General features: G+C 31.0%; 1 protein-coding gene and 1 long non-coding RNA gene across 2 annotated transcripts in view; one reads left to right on the top strand and one right to left on the bottom strand.

The window, feature by feature from the left end:
* LOC108753178 overlaps nt 1-10,956 on the bottom strand; it is a 13,013-nt gene extending 2,057 nt beyond the window's left edge. Inside the window, exons 1-3 of the long non-coding RNA XR_001939605.1 lie at nt 10,891-10,956; nt 9,656-9,661; nt 6,584-6,590 (exon numbers count right to left, since the gene is read on the bottom strand). This is a non-coding gene — a long non-coding RNA (uncharacterized LOC108753178). The remainder of the gene's footprint in view (nt 1-6,583; nt 6,591-9,655; nt 9,662-10,890) is intronic.
* A 688-nt stretch (nt 10,957-11,644) lies between these two features.
* Nucleotides 11,645-13,461, top strand: part of LOC108753175 (TATA box-binding protein-like protein 1) — a 5,510-nt gene continuing 3,693 nt past the window's right edge. The window contains exon 1 of the mRNA XM_018494543.1: nt 11,645-11,787. The gene's annotated coding sequence lies outside the window, so the exon portion shown is untranslated. The remainder of the gene's footprint in view (nt 11,788-13,461) is intronic.

The following is a 13,461-nucleotide window of genomic DNA, read 5'->3' as shown; positions in this document are numbered from 1 at the left end:
ATAATATTATATATATTTCTAGTTTTTTATATATCTATAGGAGAAGCATATTTTATAATATATTTAAGAGATTTGAGAGAAAGTGCAATAAAAATAAAAATAAGATAAAAAGTTAATAAATTTATTTATATATAAATATTTGTATATAAATATATATACTTAACTAGAACATTTTGCTCGTAATTTTTTTTGTTATTTTCTCATATTTCCATCCTGTTAATAAAGATTCGCACCTGTGATTCGGTCCTGTCCCGGGTTAAAGGGATTCAGTTCCTTGACCCAAAATAAGACCCACAATCGTACTCTTGAAAGCGGAGTAACTTCTTATCGAGACGTTGACCCATATTTCGAAGTCACCTAAGAGCATTCGACTCGCTCCATCTCCTTCCACTGTAGATGCATGTGAGACAAAGCATCTGCTCTAACGTCCTTCCATACTCTATCCTTTTCATTCCCTTCTTTCTCTAAATCAATCCATTCATATGTTCGAAGTTTGGACGTAACAATGTAATTGACATCATTAATTTGAACTTAAAAGATACATTAAAAATCTGTGTTATTTGCCGTAAAAAAATATTTTGTTTTTTATTTGTTTGTTTCAAATTAATGATGTCAATCACATTCGTTTCCTTAATTTAAATATATCGATTTATTAAAATAATAAATAATTTTTATGTTTATGACTACTTGTTTATACATTCTTCTACAATAAATAATTTTGTTATTTTTAAGTAAATATTTCCTTTTTCTAAAATGTAACATATTTAATTCGATAAATAATGTTACTTTTTTATTAAAATAATAATTAATATTAAGTAAAATAAAATGTTTTTCTAATCGAAATAAATATTTATTTAAGTTAAAATATTTAATTTTAATACAATGTATTCGTTTAATACAAAAAAAATTTTTCTCAATGCATCAAAATTGTATGTATCCAAATTAATATTATAAAATTTTATTCATTCAAAACAAGAAATTTATTTCATGGAAAACTTTGTCTTCTAAGTTGTTATTAGTAATTGTTATAGCAAATGAGTGATATGATATAATGCCTTTTCTGAATTTATTAATTTATTTGATACAATGCTTCGTTTATAACGTTTAAAAGTTTATCTTTAGTGTTTTTATATATTATAATATTTTTATCTCTTTTAACTTTGACCGAGAAATTTGAAAAAAATAACTATCTATATTTTCTTCTTCTCAATCGTTTTTTTTTATTTTCTTAACATTATAAGATATTTCATAAAAAGCTATGTTTAGCTTCCTACCTGAGTGCTACCCAGATATCATTCCATTTTTATAATTGTTTACTGAACGTTAAACAAGAATGATATAACATCCGGGGAGCACCAGGAAATTCGAACACGCCTCAATGCTGACGCTGCTGATTCTATTAATATATTATTATTATTATCATTTTTATTATTGTTTTTCCTTTTTTCTACACTTTTTTATTTTCTGTCTCAAAACTTGTTTAGAATAAATCTTAAATTTTTTGCTAAAAACAATAGATTTATGGATAGCTATTGTTTCGTTTCTAATATTTTTTGACAGATAAAATAATTAGTCTACAGAGTAAGCCATTTTGATCAATACACGCAAATATCTCGAAATTTTTTCAAAAAATATTCAAACAAAATATTTTATCAAGGGGGAAAAAAGACGGTGATTTTTGTTCACGTAGATAAGAAGTCCTTAAGATCAGGTCAATGTTACATAAAATTTTTTTAATGGAACCCTCCATTTTTATTGCGAATTTTTGTAGTTTATTTCAAGAGCTTTCCAAAATACTATTTATAATAAAGTATTTTTTCGTTATATACATTTATGAGTTAAGAGGTTCGAAAATTTGTACTTTTTATTTTCATTTTTACGTAAAAATGAATTTTTAATGCAAAAATGAAAATAAGAGAAATAATCTCCAATGGTCTTCATCTTAACAAATGTTACTCAAGTCACGATCCTGAACAACATTTAAGAGATTTTAGCCGTCAGTCGGATAATGCAAATATCGGCAGCACTGTTACTTTCGAACCTCCTAACTCGAAATGTACTTAACGAAAAAATACTTTATTATGCCTATCCAATATAAAAGTTAAATGCATATAATTAATGTCATTAAAGTCCTAGAGTAAGTCTTTCATATATTTTAAAAGAAACTTTTCAAAAATATATATTTTTTAATGTATATTTTTTAATTTGTTCCAATAATTATTTCTATGTATAATTTTAAATCAAAACAGAGTAAAAAACTTGATAAAAATAAATTGGACGATTATGAAATAAAATTCATTTGAAAGTTCTTGCATTGAAATTTTAAGATGCCATAGATTTTAGAAACAAGCTATTTTACTGTTTAAAAAATGTTAAAAATAGCCAAAAAAAATGCTCATTTTACTTTAATTTATTTAAAATCTTAATTAATGTATTAAAAGTATTGCGCCAATTCTATCAACGGCATCATATTCAGCGCGAAAAAATCTTCGGAAAATATACCACACTTCGGAAAGAATTATGTGTCTTACAATGCTTCCTATTTAGTACACAAGTCGACAACAAACATCATTCTGTCTTCCTTGACATTCATTGTAATAAAAACATATAGAAAGATGTACACTTGTTATTGTGATACTCAGAGATGTCAACTTAAGAATTTGTCAAGTATGGAGTAACGGGCTGACGAAGACAGACATTGAGCCTTCAATTGTACAGAGAGGTAATGGACTGACGTCAAGCAAAAGAAGCAATCAAAACAAAAAACAAATTTCGTGCAAACTTACAGAATTGAGTTCCAAATTGATTCCTCATCCACTCTGTTTTCCGGATTTAGAACAGGACGCAGAATCATCAAAGTCTAATTCTGTAATTTTGCACGGAATTTTTATTTTTTTTATTTTTGTACGCGGCAATTGCTAAATTTCTCATTCGCTTTAAACAGTTTAAATGACTACCGAAAGTGAATAACGCGTCAATATTGGCTGAAATTTGACCTGGCAGGATTTGAAGAATGGTACTTTCTGGAAGGTATTACGTCATTAAATGAATTGTGGCCCCATCTCATAAAGATTTACCAGACTTATCAAACTACTCACGTATATTTTAGTTTAATCCACTTTTATTTTTAATAAAATATTATATAGTAAGCGTTCAAAACATTTAATTGAAGGACTCTTATTATACAAAATAAATAACAATAAATAAAGGGCAAAGTAAGAGTCAGTACATTTCGTTTTTAAAAAATAGTCATTTAATTAAAAGAAAATACAAATAAAGAAAAACAAATTCGAAGAAAGTATATAATAAAAATGAAAGATACAGTACACAATAAAAGATTTATCTTGTTATTAAGAATGTACATGAAAATAAAATTCACAGTAAAAATTAATTGAGAAAGTTTTGTTAGTCATCCCGATAACACACAGCATGTGGTAACAGCAGGGATCGACTATTGTATGGTTGATATATGAAGTATTCTATACCTGAAATTTTTTCTATATGTAATATTCAATACTTGGAAATCCGAAGATATATAAATTATTTTTTCTCATAAATCATTTAGGATAGAAGACATTGTGATCAAGAATCGGGACTGAGTTGAAATTGAATGACCTCAGCATATTTGAAATGTAGGATTCACACTACGATTTCCGTCATAAACAACAATGAATGTCGGAGCGACACTCTAAACAGCTCTTGAGAGACAAAACAAACAATGCTATGGTTTCAATTGATTCTAAATAATTTATGACCTAGATAGAAAAAAAATTTTTATGAAACAGTAGAGAAAAACTACAAAAATTGAGACAAGATCTTAGAAATTCTTATTTTTTTGTAGATATTCATAATAGGACATAGAATGGCGTTGTTTGAGAACGGAGGATTTCTTAATTTTTCAAACAAACGCCACTTCCGTTATATGAATATCTATGAGAAACTAAGAATTTCTAAAATCTTGTCTCAGTCTCTGTAGTTTTTTGTAAAAATTGTTCCACCACAGGAGATCTTTATTACTCGCAACAATATGATATTGTTACAATATTACATATTAACTATATTTTAATGCTAAGTGATTTATGATTCTTCTTAAATTATTCTTTACTATTTGTCGTAATAGGGTTTCGGTTCATCAAAAGAATTAAATTTCTTTTTTTCGAAATTCTATTGTAACAAATAATGGAACATCATAAATATAGCATTAAAGTAGACCTGTCCAACTTTGTTTGTGAATCGTAATGCTTTCTCCTCGCCGTCTTCGTAGAGCGAGGCGGAGCGAAAATAATAGATAGGCGCCAAGATTTTACCCGAATTCAGGTCTGTCCACACGTTGTAGAAAGAAGGAGCCTATTTGATGTAGTGTATATAATAAAAAATAATTTCTCAATTTGCAATTATAGTAGCTGTTTTTATTTTAAATATTATACAAAATTAAAGGGTACATATCACAAAAATAATTGTTTACACAAAAAAGTCGAGTGTTTTGCGACCAACAAATTTTGTGTAACATTCGACTTAGATTTAATTGTTTTTCTCTGAGTTAGCTAAGTCCAAGAGGAGTCGCAAACCAGAAGGTCAATCGTTGTCAAATAAATCTCTTACAGGAAATCTTCATTGATCAGTATTTGACGCTGCTCTCGTGCATCCGGATCTAGATAAGACTAATTAAAATCACACACATGCGCGCGCGCGCACACACACACAACACACACCAGTACTAACCGAATCCTTCTAACCAATCCTATTCGTAGAAGACATCAATTCAACATCTGACTGCTAAAAACAAAGAAGAACATATTGTCCTCGGCAAATACAATATATGTATATACGAACCCTCATCTTTACAATATGTATATTCTAGCAGAAGCAATCAGCTGAGCGATACGGGCAGAGGTGTAAAAAATATTTCTTAAAATATACCATTGTAAAAATCGCCTCGTTGATTGGTTGCTGCTTTCATTGCTTAATGCTTGACGCTTGCGTAAATGCACCTTAAGCATGGCGTTGTTATTCTGAATGTTAAACAAAGATAGATGATGCATTATGTCATGCGTGAAACAGAACGCAGCTCATATTGGAGTATACGCGAACAAATCTAATCTCAGAGAATCAGCTTCTCTACTTTTACTTCACTAGAGTTACTATACAGACACATCTAGACACTGCATACGCGCGCATGCCCGTCCGCCGTTCGATTAAAAATCGAAAATATATCGCCATGTTTGCCGCGCAATTTAAATAACTGCTTGCTATTATACGCGACAATAGAGTTGAATTTAAATGATTCAAGATGAAAGATAGAATAGAATAGAATTGTATAAGCAAGCAAAAATATGTCTGACATTGTATCAATATGTCTTGCAATGATTTATATAATGTGTATCTATTAATCTACTATACTGCTATGTGTGTGTTGCGGAATTTTCTAAACATTTTATCAACAATTATCGTTATTGTTAACTAGTGACAATCAATGAGAACCGCGCTTTCTTCCAGGATCCTGCTATTTGCTGTCGCTAGTTAACGATAGCGTCAACTGTTAATGGCGGAACCAATCAGCAATCGCCTCAGAGTCATCTAGACGCTGTTATAGAGACTCTATCTCCACCAATTGATACCGCTCTCTACTAGCCGAACGCGTCGTCAATCGGTGGAGCAAAAGTGCATCATTAGGTTGGAATTAAACTATGCATTGAAGATTGAAATTAAAGATTAACAGAAAACAAATCAAATAGCCATTTTTATCGAGGGTTTAAATCGGATCAGAATGTAAGAAGCAACCAACTATAGTCAAGCATTCCCCTGTCGTTTGACCGTAACAGGGGAATACTTGACGATAGTTAGTTGGTTTTTACATTTTGATCTGATTTAAACCTCGGTGGAAAGTAGACCATTGTCACTACCTTTTTATATTATGTACGCCTTTGACTATATAATTATAGATTGCTACTTATTCCCACTTTTCCTATCTTTTCCGTAAGATAGACAAAGAGACTCGCATAGCAAACATCACGCGTGCTCCCGCCAGTGAAATGGCAAATAATTGAAATACGAAGTAACGTTACGATGATAAAACAAAAAGAAAGAGAGAGATGGAATATGACATATGTTGCATTATTTTATTAGGTTTAATAAAATACAGAATCAAAATAAAATATGCATGTTTAAATTTAACACACAATAGTAAAATATAGATAACAAATGTTAATAAACATATATATATATTATTTAATAGCTATATAAATATAATTGTGTTAAATTTACACATACACAGCTATAATGTTCAATAGCTATACAAATAATGTTATATTATTAATCGCTAAAAGTTATTCTAAAAATGAAGCTTTTGTTAACGTGCGTTTAAAAAAATTTTTTTATTTATATATTGTGATGCATTTTCCTTCATAGAATAATTTTATTTCAAAGTAAAATGTTACTATTAATTTCTTTCTTTTCTTTGATTTTTTTCTTCTTCTAATTTTATAGGGCACTTGCCATCGAAATGATGACGATTCCGGTCAAATTCGGGTAGTAACTTCTTTTCTTTGATTTATGAAATTAAAATATATATCAAGCATTGAACTGGTAAACTTAGATTTGTACTGTACGTGAACAATATATCATCGAAGTATCAAGATTCGCCATTTCACTGGCGGGGGTACCTTTCATATTGGTATAACTTAAGAAAGCCAATTAGCAGTCCATAGTTATACAGACAAAGATGTGCGCATTTGCGCTCAGTAGTGATGCGAATTCCGAGCTTGCAGCACGGTTATAAATATGAAGAGAGCATGGACACAACGCATGCGCAAGTACACGGATATGGACTCGTAATGTATAATATGTACCTTCTTATGCTCTCTTCGTGTTAATAACCGTGCTGCAAGCGGCCCGGCATTTGCATCACTGAGACTCAGTCACAGTATATATAGTAGCGCAACTCTTTGTCGGCATCTTTGATGTTAGTGTTGGCCAAAATGGAGTGCGCATGCGTGAAATAAATAAATTACTTAACCATGATTATTATCTAAACTTCTTTCTCTTTTTTTTACTTTATCAAAATTCTTCATAAAACTCACTAGATTTATTCGCACATAATCCAACGAATTTGTTGAAGTGCTATTGTAGGAACATATTGGAGCATAGAGCATGCGACGCGAATAAACCTAATATTGCGATGAAATCATTTAAACTTTATGAAAATTAATAAAAATAAATTTATTGAAAAATAAAGAAAAAATATAGAAAATTAGGAAAAATATTAAATTAACTTAAAAATGTATATTTGTATAAAGAAATATTACATAATTATATATCTATGAAAATGTTATGAAAAAGCTGATATAAAAGAAATTTATATACATATATGTCCAAAAAATAAGTTTAAAATACAATAAATAAAGAAATTCTTTTTGCTCGATTTTCTATGTTATTTTTTGTTCACTTTTTCACAAAAATTAAACCAACTCTCGAGATTTTTCACACAACATTTCATCAAATGGACAATACATGTAATATTTCCCTCTAAATTTCTACTCTAAACCATGTATGCTTGAAAGACAAATGTTTAAGTGGAACATTGAAACGCCCATTTAAATAGAGAGAGAGAAAGAGAGAAAGAGAGAGAGAGAGAGAGAACAATAAAAAAAGGAGAAAAAGAGGCGGAGCAACTTATTTATTTCACGCATCTGCGCATTCATTTTGACCAATATAAAATCAGAAAAGTTGCGTTACTGTGGCTCAGTCGTGTTGAAGCATTTGAACTGATCAATTGATAGACGTTGTGAGCGTAACTTGACGAAGTGAATAGCAAAAAAATGAATAATGAAAGGGAAATTTTGCTTAATTGGGAAAGTGAAATTGAGTTTACTATGTACGACAGGCCAAATTACAATAAAGAAAATGAAGTGAATTACAATATGCACAATAACAATAAAAATGACGATGAGAATAGCAAGATGAACTATTATGTAAACGACTATATGAACTACACCAATTTTTGGGATTTAAGGAAATACGTACCGAATTATAATTGCAACAACGAGAATCTTTTTTTGGTGAGTAAAATTTTAACATTTTCTATTAAACTTTTATAATATATATCTACATATGTATATTATTTATGTATATACATAATATATTATTATATGTATATTATTATATATATTATTTATTTTTAGTGCTCTTTCTCTATAAAATATCTTAGCTAACATTAATCATTCATGAAAAGTTCGATTTGTATTCTCAACATGTCGAATATTCCAAAACAGCAAAAGAATTTTTATGAAACGTTAAAATATTAATGAAATGTTCAAAATATTATATGAACAATTCTTGTATATATCGTGAAAATCATTTACCTTCGAATAGTACGTTGTATTCCCGGCCGTCAACAAAAAAATAAGAATCTTATCGAAAAGTATATAAAGAACGCAACATTTCGCTTGTGTAAAGTTTTTCATATTCTCTATTTCGATATTTCCATTATTTCTTTTTTTTCGTTCATTTTTCTTTTTTCTTTTTCTTTCGCTCTTTTTGGATTTAATTCTGGCAACAATGTCAATGTCGCTTCTGTACAGCGTTGCCTACACAACAATGATTTGAATCCCGAGCCGCTTGCAGCACAGTTACTAGCATGAAGAGGGCAAAAGGTGTATGCATATACACTACGATAAGCCTATATCGTGTGTATGCTTGCGTTGTGTGTCCGTCTGTACTCTCTTCTAGTAACCGTACAGCAAGCGGCTTAGAATTCGCATCACTGCACGCGTCTTTGTGAGCGGTCTTATCTCGCCCTTGTATTTGGCGGTAGCCTAGGCGAACTTGGCTATTTTCATAAATTAATAACTTGTTAACTCGCAAAAATTGCAAAATGGCAGAGGATTTTTTTATTTAGTTTAATTCATTGTGTCGTTGTGCGAGAGTTTTATCGTTAATTGTCAGACTAATTAATTATGTATAGATGAAATAATGGAGATAATAATAAAAGCACTAAATATTTCTCTTTACATTTTTTTCTTAATTAAAAATTAAATTTAATTTGTTCTGTTTTAAAAGAAACAAATTATATTATTTCTTTACGAAATTGCTTTGTTAAGTAAATGCTGTCGTAACTTCAGGCTTAATTCATCTGCTGATTCATCTCAAGTTTAGTTCACATCGCATGCTCCAATAACATCCTTAACGGAAAAATTTTTACGAAAAACTACATAGATTAACACAATCTTAGAAATTGTTTGTTTTTCACAGATATTCATAGTGGGATGTAGAGTGGCATCGTTTGTTTAAAAAATCAAGAAATTCTCCGCTCTCAAACGTCATTCTATGTCCCATTACAAATATCTACAAAAAATTAAGAATTTCTGAGATCTTGTTTTAATCTATTTAATTTTTCTGTAATTTTTTGTAAAAATTTTGTTTCCGTCAGAGATGCTCCAACATGCTTCCACCTACAAATTTCTATATAGACTGCTGACAATAGAACTTATAGTAATGGAAGGGAAATAGTCTATCCAATCAATGAGTGAAAAGTATGAGCAAGCCTGAGAAACAGAAGATGTATATTTCTGTCCTGCTAAGTAACTTTTCTTCTTTTTGCATGTGCCAAAAGAGAATAGTAGAGGATAGAAAGATATTTCTGTCTTTTAGATCTTACTCACAGCTCGATCACATCTGTATTCCCTTCTTCCATCACTATAAATTCTATGCGTTTGCATTTCAAAGATTAAATTGTCACTTGCGCCTTGGTGCGCCGTCTTATTCTTTGTGTAAATATTGATTGTACTCAATATTGTAATCCATTCTCGTTTGCTGAGTAATAACACTACTTCTTTATCCATCGTTGTAGATTTACAAAAAAAGTTTCTGAATATTCGTTTCAATTTTTAGATTCAACCAACTCAGCTCAACATGTCATTCCGTTCCGGAAAAAATTTTCTCTGCCCGTCCTATGTAGCCGGAACGCAATGGAATTTTAGTAACAAAATATATCTCACTCTTATAATTTAGTATTTTTGAGTATTCGAAATAATGTTATAGATAAGATAATTGCACAAATTATGCATATTACTGCTTTAGGCTCATTAAAATAACTAGATAAATATCGAAATATCGATTAAATTAAGCAAATTAACTTGCGACCGAAGCGATATTCCGTCCGTTTTCATTCCGTTCCGGCTACATGGAATGGATAGAGAAACTCTTTACGGAACGGAATTTTAGTGATCTTAAAATTTCTAGTAATAAATCCGTTCTGTCGTTCCGATTCTGTGTACATAAGACGGCATCCTAGGGGCTCCGCACAAAAAAAGGAACAGAGAACAAAGACTATGTATCTATGTTCTACAATACTATTATTATTTATTTTCTACAATACATTTCTGATAGACTGAAATTCTTATTTTCTGTTCTCTGCTCTTTTTATTGTGCCCTCTACACTGCAAAAAGCTAAGTACGAACGTGAAAAATATGTTAATGTTACTAACTTTTCAGAAAGTTATTTGGTAGCCGTACTTATTTTGCAATAAAACTTTCAAAAATTGTCAATTCTGAAAAAATTATAACTTAAGTCTAAATAAAAATCATAAATCTAGACGTTAAATATAGTTATAAGAATAAGAATGGAAAACTACAATGCATTCTGGTGTTACACTATGAAACTAAACTGTGTTTAAACAAATACTTTACACAGTGAAACACAATGTAACGTCTCTGTGTCCTAGCTGGAAAACAAACCGTAGTCAGTAATAATTTCGGCATAAATCAAGCTATGTAAATGTAGTCACTGACCTCCGTTATCCACTTGGGGTTTAATAATATCCGTAATTATGAAATTGACCAATCATGGCTGTTCCTTGGAAGAATAGAATTGTTACTATGTTTACACGACACGCATTCCAGTCTTCAGAAGAATAACTATGATTGGCCAGTTTCATAACATTGATGTTATAACTTCGGCGTAAAGCGTGCCGTGTAACAGAGGTTAGTGATTGGCCAGTTTCATCCAATAATGGATGTTATTAAACCCGATTAAGGGTTGTGTGAATGTAGTCATTGATATGTATTAACAATTTTTTTTAACATTTCTTTACTTCTCTAAAACTTCTCTCTTAATTTCTTCTAAAATAAATAATGTAAAAATAATCGTAGCCATCATAACGTTTTCGAGTCTCGCGACTAATTACCACCTACAATTACACTCATAGCGCGTACAGTTGTATAGATAACATAGCTGCAACACTTTTTTCAATAGGTTTCAAAATATAGCCTACTGCATCAAACGATTAGTTCTTATTTATAGATCCATAAGTAAGAACCAATTATATTACAATTACAATCGGTGAGCAGGCTGCATTCCGAAACCTATTAAAAAAAAGTAATGCAACTATTCTGTCTATGACTGTACAGTCACGATTTCGCTATCTCTAGCCTAGTTTCCACCGAGGGTTTAATCCGAATCAGAATGTAGGAACCAATCAACCAATTACAGTCGAGCATTCCCCTGTCATTTGGCTGTAACAGGGGAATATTCGACTGTAGTTGGTTGGTTTTGTACATTCTAATCCGGATTAAACCCTCGGTGGAAACTAGGCCTCTGTATCGTAAGTAGCCCTGCGGTCTTCAGTTGGCCGCTTGGGTCGCCAGTAGTCGCCAGTCTAGCGAATATGGCTGAGAACAATGGCATTAGTTGTTATTGAGCTAACTTTGTGTTCCGCTGGCACTTGTCAACAAAGACATTACCTTTAATCTACGTGCGACGGATTGCAGTTGCTTGGTATAGTGTAACCTGTAAGTTGCCCAATTCTTTCGGGACCTCCCATCCTCGTACAATTATTTGGCAGGTAATCTCGCAAATGTCTCACTCGCGGAACATTCTCGGAGGGTGCTGCGAGGAGATCGTACTTCTTTCCCGGCAATCCCGGCGCCGCTCGATGATTCCTGCTGCTTTTTCAATGCGTTCGCCGTGTCGGCACTCGACGTCGAGCCGTAATCTCGTGTTTGCGTCTCACGACGTGCGAACTACCCTTCCCCCCACGTGTGGATCCTTCGCGACACATCATACGTCCCCAGCATCCGCTCGGTTCTCTCCCTCGTGATTCACGCGATCCTGCTTCATCGAGGATCGTTCGGATACATGAGCTTTTCGTTTATCTCGTTGATCTGTTGATTACAACGCAAATCTCGATCGTTATTTTCTCGCCGAGCGCTGTGATAACTACCGATTTAAATCGAATATTCACATCGCATTCCGTTACTTGCTAGTCGAGTTTCCTCACGCACGAAGAGATCTTAAATAAACGTTATTTTTATAAGGATTAAAATCAAACAACTCCTAACTTACTGTATAATTCACTATATATTTTACTTAGTAATTTTTTATATGAATCTGATCATTTTTTTATTGTTGATATTATCTTCATTGACATACATTATAAAATGTAGATTTTATTAGTTACTATATCATTTTATTAAGCATTATTTGAATTATATTTTGCATTTGTACAATAGAAATTTATATTATAATAAATGTAATAATTATTGTTAGAAGTTATTAGAAACAACTAAGAGGTTTGTCCTTCCTTGATACACTAGACTGTGCTAGAACTTTCTTCTCGTTTTCGTTAAATTTTAAGTATTTGGGCTGATTTAATGTCAGTTAACACAATCGATCGTTAACTGACTAATCGTATTAGCTGTTTAGTAGAATTGACCAATTACGGTTGACAGTTAATCTCGATTTGGATTAATCGGTGTTAGTGAAACCGGCTTTTTATCCATTTTACTTTAAGTACGAAAAGTGTATACTAATTCAGTTATAAAAAATAACCTTGGGATAGTAATTTCTTTCGTATATACAATTATGTATACTCTCAGAATATATACTTTATTATTATGTTCTCTATTTCTATAGGATACTCTAGTAGATGAAATGTTGCAGTTTTTATATAAATTATTGAATATTGAAGCAATTAAATATTTTAATAGTACATATTAAAAATAGATATTATTTCGCAAATTAAATTTTAAAAATATAAATAAATTGATATAATTTTGTTATTTTTATTTATATTTAATTTCTCACATAAGTTTCTCACGTAAGAGAACACGCGCGCGTGTGTGTATGTGTGTGTTTGTGTACTTTAATAAAAATTAAAAGTTTAATTATTAGTATATCTAAAATTAATATTAGAGTACAAGTAAAAAGATGGAATTATATACGATGCTCGATTTCTTCAATGATAGCATGCATACAGTCATGTCTGCTCTAATGTATGCTAGAATTCATTTATGCATTGAACACTGCATGTTACATATATATAATTTTTCTATTTAATATGGATTACTTTATAGCTTATTTCCTTGCATGCACCAATAAAAAGAAATAATTGCTAATTTCATTATTTGTCAAACGTCAGGCTGTATGCATCAAAGCAAGCATAGGAGCATGCATCATTCAAAAAA

The sequence above is a fragment of the Trachymyrmex septentrionalis genome, unplaced genomic scaffold (assembly GCF_001594115.1).
Source record: "Trachymyrmex septentrionalis isolate Tsep2-gDNA-1 unplaced genomic scaffold, Tsep1.0 scaffold66, whole genome shotgun sequence".
NCBI lineage: Eukaryota > Metazoa > Arthropoda > Insecta > Hymenoptera > Formicidae > Trachymyrmex > Trachymyrmex septentrionalis.
The sequence above is the reverse complement of the archived record's forward strand: the minus strand, read 5'-3'. Positions and strand labels throughout refer to the sequence as shown.